Source organism: Tenrec ecaudatus, chromosome 15 (genome assembly GCF_050624435.1).
Source record: "Tenrec ecaudatus isolate mTenEca1 chromosome 15, mTenEca1.hap1, whole genome shotgun sequence".
Lineage (NCBI taxonomy): Eukaryota > Metazoa > Chordata > Mammalia > Afrosoricida > Tenrecidae > Tenrec > Tenrec ecaudatus.
In genome coordinates, this window is record NC_134544.1 from 31,945,879 (window position 1) to 31,961,985 (window position 16,107).

Genomic DNA, 16,107 nt, shown 5'->3' on the forward strand with positions numbered 1-16,107 from the left:
AACAGCCCCTACTTCCATCTCTAAAGCTCTCTCATAGAGCTTTTCTGACCTGAATCCATATGCTGAGATATGTCTTCGCCATTAAAGGATACTATTTAATCACTTCAAGCCAAATTCTGTGGGCATATATAGAAAAACATTAAAGAGCTAACAAAAGAGTGGTGGAGATAGACCTACAAGCATAATTTTTTTAAATATTTACAAGTCAGTGACTTGCAAAATGTGAATAGAGGATATATTAAACAATCAAATGGGAAGGATGGAATTCAAGGAATCTTTTTTTCCAGAAGACATGGTGCTGGGGTAATCTATTGAGGAATAAGGAGATAACTGAACATAATTTAAGCCCTTAAGAATGCAATGGGGAGAAAATACACAGGCATCCACCACAAGTCTGGTATTGCAATGGGACACAAGTGGTAAACTTGTGTCCCAAATGTAACATAAGATCTTGAGTAGAATCAAAGAAACGGTAATTTGACATAAAAAGTTAAGGGATAAAACAAAAATCAAACTCACTGTCATCCTGCCCCTGTGGGCTTCTGAGGCTCTAACTCTTGGGGGAGTAGAGAGCTCTTTCTCCCAAGGATTGGCTAGTGGTTTTGAACTGCTGACCTTGTGGTTAGCAGCCCAGCAGTTGTCCTACTACACCATCAGGGCTCCTCTAAGAGGAAGCAAAGATAGGAAAATGTGTAACATGTGATGATGACTTGGCTCTATAGTGAGATAGAAGAGGTATAAAATGAACCTTGATTTTCATCCTTAGCTAGGTAAAAAATATAGAAACGAAAGCATATGGTTCAGGCCAGGTGGTTGTCTGCTATTGTAAAGATTACATCTTTGGGAAACCTATGGGTAGTTCTAGAATCTCCTAAGGGCAATGAGTTGGATACAGTCCATAATGATGAATGTGATAGCAATGTTTATGAAGCATCCATGTGCCTGTTTGTGTCACTGTGCATGTATACTTGCACATACACTTATACTTATGTGTGTACTTATACTTATATGTATGTGTGTATGTATATGTGTACACTTTCTTGTGTATGTATATAGAAACCTGGTGGCATACTGTTTATGTGTTTGGCTGTTGACTGAGAAGTTAGTGGTTCAAACTCACTCAGAGAAGCCACAGATGAGAGATTTGGCAATCCGTGTCTGTAGAGACTGTAAGGAATCTTTATGGGGAAGTTCTAATCTGTAACCTGGGGTCTCCATTAGAAGAATATCAACTCAAGAATACTTAACAGCAAAGCAATTGCATATATATAAATCTGAGGAGGAAAATGAGCTAGAGACGGCTAAACGTGCAGGTTTGGGAAATATTCAAGACACGTCATTTGAGGAGAAGGAGACCCTATGAAAATCTTGATCAACAAAGTCAGGTGGTTAACTCATTCCAAGAAAGAATTATTCCTGTCACTTAGTCACACAACTTTTCTCTGCCCCCAACCAAGTTTATTAACCTGAAAGCTTTCACTTGACTGTTGCAATATGCTAAAAATAGCTTTGAACTCGAGGGGCTGAGTGTAGACAAAGTGAAATTGTTAGAGGATATTCTATTCTTTTTCAGCCCTTGAGAATTCTATTAGTATATGAGGCTAAGTTCTCTAGAGCAGTAAAATTGGATATATATATATAACTTGATATCAAGAAAATGGCTTACTTAAATATAGACGTGGATACATCCCATCTGGTTCAAATTCATGTTTCAGACAAATTCTTGTCGGGGGTGGAGGGACTGTTGATGAACCAAGAAGCAGAAAGACCAACCAGGATGCAGAACGATCACAGGATGGTGGATGAAGAGGCTGGTGAATACATGATCAGAAGGTCAAGATTGTAGCTGTAAAGTTCAATTTATCCCAGGTTGACAGGTCAAATGACCAGCTGCTGGTGGTTCCCAGGGACAGCGGGCAATATAGTGGTCCACTGGCTCAGAGCTAATGAGCCAGGTGCAGGATCCAGACCCATCAAGAAGCCAGCTAGCTTAACCACAGTGGTAATTTATATAAGAAGTAGACCACACCCCAGAAGGAAAATTCTCTCCAACTGCATTAGGACTGTGATGAGAGTAAGGAGGTTGCACTCCACCGTAATCTTCACACAATCACTTCTCTTCTCATAGCAGAGAAGGTTCCATAGTGCAATTAAGTATGTTAGGTCATATCATGGGGGAATACTGCCAAACTATTGAGAATCCTAGGCTGGTCCAGCTGAAACACCTATCTGGAATGAAATTAACAGGCACAAAATGGCAGGAGTATTTCCAGCAGTAGAATTCTAGGACCAGCTCTCTCTGTGCATCTTTCTTTCTAACTCTTTAGTTCAGTGGCATCATAAAATCAGCCATGATTATTTACATCACAGACATCAGTCAATTCGACAAATGAGGTCTTTAAAATTACTGTTTTTGTTTGTTTTCCTCAGAGAATCAGCCATTAAACATTTTCCAACACATCACTGATGGAGAAGTAATTCTCAAACAAGATTTGCAAAGCCTGATTTTGAAAGAGCCAGAAAAACAATGTAAGGAGATCCCTGAAGGACCACAGTCCCCAGGAAGGAAAATCATGATAGGAAGTAATGGGGGCTTCAGTTTACGTTCTGACACCAATTCACTGTCTCAGTTTGGATCAATCACTTGTCATCTTGGTGTCTGAGTGCTTTTTCACCTGTCAAAGGGGAATAGTGATTTACCCAGAAGAATACATGTTAAAAGGTAAGTGATTATTTTGAGAAGCTCGATGTGCTATGCACATGTGAGATATTATTAGTACTTCAAAGTTTGAACATCAACAAAGTACATTAAGATTTCAAAGGCATCATTCAATCTTGCCTGTGGCGCTACCTGACTTCACCTGAATTCCCCAAGCTCGTTGGGTCCACAGAGAGTTACATGGCTTCGCTCTATATTGGAAATGTGATATGATCAATCATTCTGTTTCTTCACATGTAGTAAGCATCTCTGCATCGGTACAAAGTGATTCCTTTGTTAACCACCAAAGGTGAAGGCATTCTCTCTTCTTGTTGCTTGGGAAAACTAGAGTTTGGGATGGGTGACTTGCTTGGTTAAATAGCCTGGAAGGATGAGAATTCCAACAGTGGACTCCATTGAGATTATGTTTTATGATGTGAATCAGAAAGTACTTCCATGGGAAATTTTTCTAGTTCAATTCTTGGAGACAACTTGTAGATAAATCATTTTACCTGCTGGGAAAAGTAGGGCTGTATACATCTGGGCCTCCCATATTCTAAAGGGCATACTCTGTCTTTAGAACACAACTGAAGCTGCATCTCCGCTGGTGATAGTCTACGCTGTCCATTTCTCCTCCCCACCTCATCCAAAGACAGCTGAGCTGCAAGGCTCCCTCAGCACCTACCTCTACCTGGATTCACTCCAGGGAATTAGTCCTGCATGGTTCTTCCCACTTTGCAGAAACAGTACAATTTTAACATGGGACTATATTCCAGCCAGCAGTCTCTGGGTGAGCCTGGGTCCCCAGAAGAATGAAGATTATTTGATCATGAAAAACAAGGTCTATGTTTTTGTCCCTCTCCCAACATGGGGGACAGATGATCTCTAGAGTAATTCCTTTAGGAACCCTGGTTAGTGGATACCAGCATATGTGCAGAAAGACAATCCATATTTAGAACTTTCACATGTTCATTCAATACACATTTGGCCAAATACATGATGAGATTCAAAAACATATGCAGCAAATTCCATATATACAGGATGGAACGGGTATATATAGAAGAGCTTTTTTTAAGAGCTAATTTATGTGTACTCTATTTGAAGACACTTGTTTCTTAGAAGGTTTTCCCCTTTCTCCCTGACGGATGTCTAATTAGTATGCTTTAAATTTAGAAAGCATGAATTAATTGCTGCTGAACATTTCTTTAGAGAATTGGTACTCAAAATCTCCCTTGAAATAATACTTCCAGATGAATTGCGAATATGACTTCAGTCTGCCCCTTTGCTCATTGTTCTGAAGCAGGAAGGCAGATCATTGTTTTGTTATTAATTCCCCATTTAGTAATTAAAAATAATAATGCAGAGGAACAAAAGCTGCTAAATATAGCAAAGCTTGTGGGATTTTTTCCCCATAATGTGTCTCAAACGTTTCAACTAGTCTAAGAAGATGGCTCTTGAGGTCTTAAACATTTTCAAAACACCAGTGACTGCTCCCTGCTGCCTGGGACCTGAGTCGCTTGATAACAGTGGTGAAGCGTGCACAGTGTTTCCATCACCTTCACTATAGACGAGCAGTAGCTAGGGAAGTAGATGAGAAATATGATGATTCTTCAGTGTGCTTTTGTTGATTTATCAATTCTTCCGTTATCCATCAATTTTTTTATCATTCACCAAATCACTAACTGTCTCTAGGTGGTATTATATGTTCTGGGGATACTGAAGTAAGCACAACAGTCTTTACATGCAACTTCTCTGGGCAGTTAGGCTTTAAACAGAAAACCACACAGATAAACATATGTACAGGGATGTGAAGTAGACTGATTGCTAATATGAATGGGGGAAAAATCTTGATTTTGTTTATAGCCTTTCTGATTTTTTTTAACCTGTATCCCCTGCTCACTGTCATCCAGGGTAATGGAGTGGTTGGAGGGGGAATTAATATTTAAAGTGGGTAAAAGTTTATTCTAATTAATGAATTTAAATACAAGGGGTCTTCAAAAACTTCATGGAAATGGTATTAAAAGATAATGTGGTTTCCCTAGTAGCTTTTTGAAGGCCCTTTGCCATGTCTTCTCTTGGATAGAATTCTCAGTCTCTAAAATAGCATCTCCTCATCCTCTCCCCCAAGATAGAACCAGGCAATGACGGACATAATGGTGACACCGGCAGTCTTGAGTTCACAAGAGCTGGGTCAAGGGAGTTCCTGGGCTTGTGTCCTCAATTCTGGTTTCACCTGCCTAGCGTGGACCTTTTGGATTTCCAATGCTGAACTTTGGGCTGGTGAATCCATGGTCCATTCTTGCACCAGGTTAAAGTTCCCTGAGAAAATAAACATCACCATCTCCCTATTTTCTGACGTGGCCTTTCCCCAGTCCTCCCTGGCTGCCTTCCCTGACCCTGTTTTTTTCATCAAGTTCTTTGACCTCTTCCAAGGAGGCACCTTCATCCCACAGACCTGATCCCATGAGACGCCAGCTCTCTTTCAATTACATGCTCAGGCCACAGGGGGAATGAAAACAGCTGTGGAAGTACATGTCAAGAGGCCTCTCTGTTTAGCTATGGCAGGCTGTCAGATGTACTTGGTTGCAATGTCTCTTCAGGTTCCTATGTGACAGCCTCCCCCTACAGGAACAGGCAGGTAGCAAGGACAAGTCTTGGCTGACTCCTGAATCTTTGCTGTCTTTTCCCCAAGCCTCTGCGCTGGGAAAGAACAAGCTCTTCCTTAACTTCTCCCTTGAGGTCTTTCTGGATATGCACAGCGGTGGAGCTGCCAGAGGAGGGAGAAAGTCTGACTCCGTGGTGGACGGAACTCACAGTCTGTTCTTTTATGTCATAATAAAGATCTCCTTCCAAAACAAAATAAGTCAAATAAACCAACAAATGAAACCACTTGTCTGCTTTATTTTTATGCATATCATAAGAAGAGCATTATCTTGACTATTTCCCTTCTGATATATCACATACTTCATCTGATATTAAATGTCCCACAAAATCCTGGGATGTGACGTGGCAATTATCCAGTGTCTTGAATAACCAACATAAGAAATTGTATCAAGAGAGAACACTCTTCACAAACAATCTCAAATAGTGATAGTTCCCATAAATGTGTGTGAGTGTGTGTGTGTGTGTGTGTATGATGGTATGATTTGAGAGAATACAACTAGGAAGTTGACATCAGACAGGATACAAAAGGTCTGAGAGGAGTTGTTAGGCTAAAACCGGAAGGATCACAATGAATTAGCCAGAACAAGAAATCTTGGATGTTTCCCTCCCTTTTCAAATTAACTAAAAGTGGACTTGGTTGTCGGACATTTAATTTAATGTAATACCTGCCACGTAGCAGTTCCCTCAACACGCGTTTGGCCATGTTCGCGCCGGGAAACCATCCCATCACTCCTAGTGGTATCTGCCTGGTGATTCCTAGATCATCACTTGGCCTTGGATTGGAATGTACTCATGGTCTAAAAATTAAACAGTGTATTAGAGCTTAAATTTCAAAGAACCAAGCTTACCGAAGGCTATAGTATGTATCAGTGACAACACAGCATATTCTAAAGTTTCTTTTCAGCTGTAATCACACACACACACACACACACACACACACACACATCAAAACCATTGCCATCAAATCGTTTCCAATTCTAAGTCCACAGCAATCCGGTATGTTACAGAATAGAATTGTGTTCCACAGACTTTCAAGGCTCGGATCTTTAGGAAGTAAAGTTTTTCTCTACTGGTGCCTTTTCCAAAGTTTTCCTTTAGTGATATATTTAGGTGGGATTAGGATAATATATATGTAATGAATGGCCTGTGCCATTTAGGACTTCTCATACATAACAACAACAAAAAAAACACTTCTGAAATTTTGTGAACTATTCCTTGTCCTAAATCTCTTTCTGTACATGCACACCTGGGCCTCAGTGGCTGTGTTTCCCTAGAGAACCCAGCATAACAGAGGGACCCATGGGGTCTCTCAGGCTGCAATACTCACAGAAGCATAGTGTCCCATCTTTTCCCTGTAGCATCTTGTGGGTTTGAACTGATCGCATTTAGATGCTTAACCCCTGAGCAACCGGATCTCCTATAATACATATATACATACATATGAGGTTATAAACTTTTGGTTCATTAATTTGTTGCTTTAGGGAACGTGGGGACTTGATGAAAGAACACCATTCTTTCTCCCTTTTCAAAAATACATCCTTCTTACAGTAAGGTTTTGTTTTTAGAACTGCATTGCTAGAACACTGATACTTACAAGTTAAGGAAGAATGTTGTACTGTTTGAGTTGCCAGAAGATAGATTTGTGTCTACTTCTCAGATCTCAAAGAAAGTAAACTAGACACCTGAATGGAAAGAGGGAGTTCAATTACATTACACTTTGTGTCTTTGTAACAGAGACATAGAATTCAATACCTTAATATTTACATTTTTATTCATTAGAATAAGACTTCATGAAAAAACACTCCTGTCATATGACTCAACCTAGTAATCTTAAAATGATTGTAAAATATTTTAAAATTATTTTTATTATAGAATGTTGAAACATACAAAAGAGAATAGTACAATATTCTCCACTGTACTCAATGCTCAGTTTTTAACAACTGTCAGCGCCCTCCTGTACCACATGCTTGTCCCCTTCCTTCTAAATAAACCAAGCAACGAGCTCCCTGCCATGGCACCATTCCTGACTCACAGCAACACTATAAGTCAGGGTGGAATTGCTCCTGGGAGTGTCTAAGACTAACTTTTTATGAGAATAGAAAGTCTCATATTTCTCCCACTAAACGTCTAGTCATTTCAAACTGATTACCTTGTGGTTAGCAGCCCAACAATCAGCCACTAGGCTCCCAGGGGGTCTTCCTTCCTTCTAAAGGATACTCCCCAAGTGGTCAAATGTGTCCCAAAGGAGTACTTATATTCTGGAGCACAAGAACTTTGGGTGTTGAAATGATAAGGACACACTTCAAGAAGAAGTCGTGTTTATTGAATAGATATTATCATCCCCACTTTTAAAGAGTAAAATGAGACTCAGGAGTTTTGAGAAGTGGGTTGAAGGCTATACAGTTAACAATGGAAAGAGTGGGGACTTACATACTTTAATGGTCTCAGACTCCATGTCCAAAAATTGCTCTGGAGTTTGATGGTAGAAGTCTTAGTATTTAATGAGAGTGGATTCCTACTTGATTTATGAAAGTTTTCTCATTTTAATTTATTTTCTCTCTTTTCAGATTTACTTGTGTATTATTTGTTATATCTGGGCATATAATGTTTATTACATTTTCATTATATCACTTTTGTAAATTGTATAATAGCCAATATCTATTCAGCCGAAGTCCTGTCTATATTAACAAATGCAGGGATTAAAACATACTATTATTTTAATATATCATTTCTGTCCTAAATCATTATGATTTTCAATGTTATCCTAAAGAACAAGACATAGATATATATTTTTATGGTATTTGACATCACTATTATAGGAAAGGTAAAAGGAAATTTAATTATTGGAATAAATGCATTTACTTTAGAACAAGAAGGAACACAGATACACTGATGCCTCATCATTACATTGTATTCACCTATAGATTCAATCCAGCTTAGATAATACAACTCCCAATATACCCAAATTATCTACTACCTATAGGCTCTTCCAAACAAAAAGACCAACAGATTGCAGAGTCCAGATCCAGTGGATATTTTCTCTTTCATTTCAACATTATTAGATAGACTAATTAGAGAGAGTTATTAGATCAAAAACTCTGTATTTTTATGCACTTTTATTGCACTTAAAATAAAAATCTTTGGAAATTCACTTCATTTAAAATATGATGTTAAATTTTCCCTCAACCCACTTACAGGCTCACAGTGACCCTGAAAGATAGAGTAGCACCATCTCATAAGGTTTCCAAGGCTGTCATATTGAGGAAGCAGACAACTTGCTGAGAATGCCTGGGGAGTCCCAGCCTCTGACCTGGAGGCTAGCACCTGAGAGCATGAACCGTGTGCCACTAAGGCTTCCAGATCTAGCACCTACTCGGATGGACATCAAGCTTTATAGCCAGAGAGCCGGGGAACAAGAGTAAGACTTCAAGAAGATGGGTTGACACAGTGGCTGAACAATGTGCTCAAGCCTCAGGACACGTGGAGATGGCACAGGCCAGGCATGTTTCATGAGTGGACAGCACCTAAGGAGACCATATCTCAAGAAAGTTAAGCGACGTCCTGGAAAGTCCGTAAAATGATCATTTACAGTTAGTCTTGTCGTTAATTTAAGATAATAGAAATTTTAAAACCGCTGAGATATTGAGAAAATTTGAAAAAGATACATGATTCAATTTCATAAGGCCTTATGTGGAGAATACTGTGATTTAGGAACAATGAGTCTTACTTTTTCTGAAATTAAGATAACCTTGTTGAGATGTCAAATGCTAACCATGTATTTGCCTCACTTTACTCTCTGCTTCAAAGGCATTCTTGTGAGGAAGAACTATGGTTTTGTAATGAGTATGCCATTCTTAATTCCTAGCTTTCAGAATATCAAATTTGTTCGCCTCAGAACTATGAACTATCGGTGCACAATATTCTTCGCCTCTAACTCCTGCTCCATTGTTCATGAGATTTTCATGATCCTAGGTGAGTGTCTATACTGGGTTAGAGGATGGCTTATGAGGGATAACCAGACAAGATTTGAGGAACCTGGACCAGGACACACAGGACACCTGATGGGTAGTCAAGAGGCATAGCTCAATGAAGCCATCCAAGAGAAGCCTCTATGGGAGGGGGGTGGGGGGGACAGGAAGGGCCCAGTGGGAGAAACCAGTGTGCATGGAGAAAGGAATGGGTGGTTCATTGGGAAATGGAAGCTTGAGGTCATGCCCCTTTCCCAGGCTCAAACATTGAGCATATTCTGGCTACTGCCCTGATTACTTGGGGCTCTCACGCCAAGCTGTTCTACACCTGTATACATATCCTCCTTTGTTTTTCAAAGCATTTCCCTCCATAACCACATTTTCCTTCCATTTCTCCAAAACACTCTGCTTCTTTTTTAATCTTTTCCAGGAAAGCTACTTTCCCTGTGCCATATTTGAATTTTGTTGAACCCATTGGCTCTAGGGTTTGACTACTTAACAACCAACAACTTATTGAAACAGGTCTTCAGCGTTTCAAAGACAATGAAAGAGATTTCTTGGTTTCCAACTTTCTAATCCAGCAAAGAAAGAGGACAAAGCAGAGTTAAGTTTCCATACAATCTTGGCATCGATTTTCTGTCTCACTTCCAGTGACTCACTGCCCTCAAGACAATTCTGACTCGTAGCAACCCTAGGGGGCAGAGGAGAACTGGGCCCATGGCTTTCCAAAGTTGTAACTCCTTAAGGGAGTAGAAAGCCTTGTTTGTGCCACAGGGTGGCTGGTGATTTCTAACTGCAGACTTGGTGATTAGTAGCCCAGGGCATATTCCAAGGATCTACTGTTAAGTGTCCTTGCTACACTTGATGACAAATAACAGCAGCAATACTGGCATGGAATCATTTGATTTAAAATATTGACCTTTTTTTCAATCTTCTCTTTTAACACAGGTCCCATTTAATTAAAGAAGAAAGGGAGGAGAAGAGTCAGCCTTTACATTAGCAGTATAGATCATGTGACAGTATTTTTGCAAAATCCTATGCACCGTAGAAATGTGTTGATTTTTGACAATTTTTAAAAAAACAATTCATATACCATGTAACTCCTCTATTTGAAAAGCACATTCAGTCGCTTTAGTATATCCATAGAGCTGCACAAGAATCAACAAAGTCAATTTTAAAGCATATAATGGTGACACTTAAAAGAAACCCTCTACCATAAACACCACTCTTCATTTTCCCTAGCTAACTAGGCCCTAGCAAATCACTGATCTACTTTCTATCATTATAGATTTGCTTATTTGGGACATTTCATTGAAATAAAACAAAATAAAAATGGTCTTTTGGGGCTAATTTCTTTCATTTAGCATAAGGCTTTCAAGTTTTATACGGTTGTAGCATGTATCAGCACTGCAGCCCTGATTCCCTCTTATTGATGAATAATATTCCTTTGTATGGCTATACCAACACTATGTCATCTCTTCATAAATCTTTGAATATTTAATTGTTTGAATTGTTTCTATTTCTAGCTGTTTGATAGATTAATGCTTCTATGAATATTCATTTACTAGTTTGGGGTTTTAATGTGGACATATGCTTTTATTTCTCTTCAGTATATGTCTTTTGGTCATATGAGTAAGCATCAAAATCTTCAAAAGTGCAATTAAAATGAGTTGCTGTTGTTTTTTTAACAATTAAACCTGTTGGTGCTGTGTTAGGCATTGTGCTCCTAACCTGAAGGTTTATGATTCAAACCCACTGGCTGTTCCATGGAAGAAAGATGAGGTTGTCTGTTTCCTAAAGAGTTAAAGTCTCGAGGAGGGGGAAAATGGCGACCAGATAGGACCCATCCATCCGGAGATCCTGCTGCCAGACCAGGAAATTGGGAGGTAACGTGAAGGAAACAGGGAAGTGTAGTCCTAAAATTAGAACTAGGGTACCAGGGTCTCTCCTGGACCCATTTTTGTGTGGGATTTCCACTCACAAAGCAAACCAAGGATGCTCTAAAGTTCTCTAACTTTGGTGAGCCCTCAGGCTGGCTGTGCCCTAGCAGCGATTTCTTCAGGTGGATGCCAGACAGGGGACAGAATCCCAGACACAAGGGGAACCCCACGCTGGATCCGCACAGTTGGCGGCCTTGAGCTCACGGCCTGGGGAGTTGTGATAGCGGGTAGCCATAATTTAGAGTAGAAGGAAAAGTAGATTATTACCTAAGGTAGAGAGCGCTGTGGGAGAAAATAAGTGGAAAGTTGGGAGTCCAGGGAGCAAATTTAGTTCCAATTGGCCGAGAAGAAAACAACCCCCTTGATAAGCTGGATATCCTCCTCTGGGGGTCAGCCTGACAGCCCCCAAATTGGAGCACATCAGGATCATGATAAAAAAGAGGGTGAAATATATATTATTGGTTTAAAACTCAAACCCAAGTACGGTTGTTCAGCTCCAAGGAGCACATAGGTGGAGACCCTTAACATAAATCAGCATAAGAAGAAACCTAGCTAAGGAATGCCAGAACTCAGCTAAGGGCCTGGTGGCTTTTAGCAAATGTCAGCTAAAAACAACCCAGTGAATGTGGGAGACAATTTCATTTGATTTTATTCTAGCTGGACAGTGGGATAAAAAAATAAAATAAAATCCTCTGTTCAAGTAAGGACCAGCAGACTAGATAGGTTAATAAGCCCAGCTTCCCTCTCAGTGATTCTACACATAGCTGGGGATGCCCTGCCTGTCCTGGGGCCCTAGACGGGACTGTGGGAATAACCCAGTGCCCCCCTCCCCGCCCCTGCTGCAGTGCTACATACAGCACAAGGCAGATACACTAGTGAACTCCAGCACCCAAGTGACACTCTCCACAGGTGCGATCTTGCTTTTGAAGTAATCCCACACAGCACCTGTGGAACCCTACATCAAAGGGGTACACCACCCCGCTACCTTGAGGAAGAGTTGGAACTCCTCCAGCTTCACAGACAGGTGATCAAGTCTCAGTTATCTCCTTACCTACTACTCTATTTCTTCTCTCTATACTTACTAGCCTTTCTATCTTTCCCACTGCACTCAGTCTCAAGAGCTCAGGTTTGAGTTGGGGTTTTATTTTCTCTTTCCCTCTTTTTTTTTTCTTTTTTCCATCTTTCTCCTCTTCTCTCTGACTCTCTCCTATCATATGCCACTATTGGTTTCCAGGTCACTACCCTCCGCTTAGGGAAAATCAATCCAAAGAGCAGGAGGAGCTCCAGCCTGGCTTCCGTGGGAGTGCTGTACACCACACAGGGCAGCTGGGACAAATATCTACCACGGTGCACTGCTGAGGAAAACTCATCAGACCTCTAAGGTGATCTCGTCAACTAGGGCAATTCTGCCCAGCACCACCGGCCCCCGGCATTAAAGGGCACACCAACCTGCCATTGTGGGCAGGGTCAAAACCCCTTTGGTCCCACATTCAAGCAATCAGGGATCAGCTATCTCTTTATTATTTATTGCCTCTTTCTCTATTTCCTCGCTCTTTAACATCACAGCCAATCTTAGTGAACTAAGTTGGGTTTTTTTTTCCTTCTTTCACTTTATCCTCTTTTTCTTTCTTTCCTCTTTCTGTCTTTGTTCTCTTAGCTTCTTTCTTTGCTTGTATGATTCTCTCTGCTCCCTCTCATTCCTTTCACATGCCACTGCTGGTTCCCAGACCCCTACACCCAGCCTAGGACAACCCTGTCTTCCCAGTGGCAGCCTGAGCCCGAAGACAGTGCTGCACACAGGACGAGTTCGTGCTACACACAGCACAGCACAGGGTCAGCTATTTCCTTAACTATATTAAAATTCTCTCTACTTCTCCTTCCTTTTCTCTTCTTTTTTTTTCTTTCCCTGCATTCTTCTTTCACGTTTTCTTAGTTTCTCCTCTCCTTCTAGCTCTTCTCTATTTTCTACCACAGCCTCAGAAGATTTAGTTCCATGTTTTAGTTGTTCTATTTTCTTTCTTTCTTTCTTTCATTTTACTGTTTCACCTTTGTTTACTCTGTGTATTTTAGTTGTGTGAGGGTAAGAGTGTGTCAGTTTGCTTAGCATTACTGCCCCAGTCTGTGTCTTCCTCTTTCTCTTGTTTTCCTCTCCTTTCACTCTCTTTCCTGTCACAGGACACTAGAGACCTCCAGGCCACTCCCCTCTACCTAGGGCAACTCTGAAGGCCCAACTGAATGAGCTCCCACCTGCATTTATTGGCTTGCAAGCAGCTGGTGAATTCACGCCAGTCCTCTTCCACACACCAAGCAACAGGAGGTTCTCACCTACAAAAAGTGGGGTCATCCTGAGGCCCTAGAAGTGACTAGGGTAATCACCTGACCACCACTTGTGGGGCTCCAGTTTACTGCAGGAACATGCATGCATCCTCCAAGGCGATCTCTCTGTGTATGGTAATTCCTCTGCCAGCCACAGAGCTCTATACCGACGGGGGTAAACCCGCACGCTCTCCTCAATACTACAGTTGTAGAGACAAACACCACAGGCTAGCAGAGGTGTTCCAAGAACGAAGCCTACTTAGAGATATGCCAGGGAAGTGACACCCTCATGGGCCCACAACAACCTGACCAGTGTCACATGAGAGGAATATCCAACACACATTCCAAGTAACAGAATTCTGGATGGCTTGGATAAGAATGAAACCACAGGAAGATATAGCGATAGCCTGACCCCTCAGAGCAGCTGCCAGCAGGTAATACATAGAAGTACCCACACAAATACCCTAAGAGAGAGTCCAGAGCTCTTCGACTCAGGAAGATGGCTCCAGGCTCCTCTAAAACAACGCATAAACAGCAATCAGTTCTAAGAGCTTCAACGAAAAAGCAGGAGAAACAAAGGACAATGCCAGAAGACGTCATGAACCTAATGATGGGCATAGAAGCAGATACTGACCTGCCACAAAAAGAAATTTGCAAAATGCTGCTTGAAGTCATAAAGGATATGAGGGAATCAATGTAGAAAAAAAAGATGAAATGGTAGAGGAGATAAAGGCAATGCACCAAAGGAAAATACAAGAGTTAAGGGATGAAATTTAAAAACCCAGTGTCAAATTCACAGACCTTGTAAATAGGCTTGAGGAGGAAGAGAATGGCAACAGTGACCTAGAGGACAACCAAGCAGAACTCAGTAAACGGGAAAAGCAGTCAAATAAGGCAATCAAAGAAGTTGAAGAAAACTTCAGAGCCATGTCTGATGATATGAAAAGGAACAACATTAGAATAATTGGATTACCAGGACAAGACACTACAAAGAAGTCAACAGCAAAAAAATAGCCATGGAATTCTTATAGGAAAGCTTCCCAAGCTTAATAAATAAAAATCAGGCAACCATTCAAGACACTGAAAGAACACCAGCCAGACTGAATGCCAAGAAGAAGTCACTAAGACACATAATTCTCAAATTATCCAACTATGAGGAAAAGGAGACGATCATAAAAACAGCTAGGGAAAAGCAAACAGTCACGTATAAAGATACACCAATGAGAGTATGTTCAGATCTATCAACAGAAACGATGAAGAAGATGAGGGAATGAAGTAACATATTCCAAAATTTGAAGGAAAATAACACAAACCCAAGAATAATTTATCTGCCCAAATTATCTATTAAGATAGATGGAGAAGTAAGAGTCTTCCAAAACAAGGACAACCTCGAAGAATACATAAAAAGAAACGCAGCCCTACAAAATATCCTTGCTGATCCAGTATGGGCAGAAGATCAACACTCATCCAGTGTAAATAAGAGACCATCACATAGAACAAATCCACCCATAGGGTGGCAAAGAGGAAACAGCCCCAAGGATAGCATCAACTCAATAGTGGAAAGAAGGCAAACATAAACCACACACACAAAGCAAGAGTATAAGATATGTAGATAGGAAAATATCCAACCCAAAACATACAAGAGTCACAGAGTCCACAGATGGATATAACACTGAATATCAATGGCCCGAACTCAGGCATTAAAAGGCAAAGGCTAACAGACTGGCTCAGGAAACATAACCCATTGATTGCTGCCTCCAGGAGACTCATCTCAAGCTTACAGACAAAAACAAATTGAGAATTAATGACTGGAGAAAAATATACCAAGCAAATAGTAATCCAAAATCAGCAGGGGTAGTGATCTTAATATCTGACCAAATTGACCTCAAGATACAGGCCACAAGAGGCAAGGAGGGGCACTATATAATGCTAAAGGGAACAATAGACCAAGAACTAGTAAGCATAATAAACATATGTGCACCCAACGAGAGACCAGTGAAATTCGCAAATCAAACACTCCAAAAGATGAAAAAAGAGATCACAGGCTCAACAATTATAATTGGTGACTTTAATACACCACTCTCTGAAAAAGATAGATCATTGGGAAAGAAACTCAATGACGAGGCTACAGATCTAAATTGTACAATTGGATGAATTGACTTGATAGATATTTTCAATTTTCCATCCACATGCAAATAAATTCACATTCTTTTCAAATCCACATGGCACGTATCAAAAAATAGACCACATGCTAGGACACAAGTAGAACTTCAGTAAATTCAAGCACATAAAGCTTATACAGACATCTCTCTGATCATTGTACCATAAAGCTGGAAATTAACAGAAGTGTAGTGAAAAAAACAAGGGCAAACAATTGGAGGATGAACAGTTTCCTATTGCAAAAGGAGTGAGTATTGACCCAGATAAGACATGAAATCAGAGAAGTTTCTAGAAACCACTGAGAATGAAAATACAACATGCCCAAATGTGTGGGATACAACAAAGACATTTATCAGAGGAA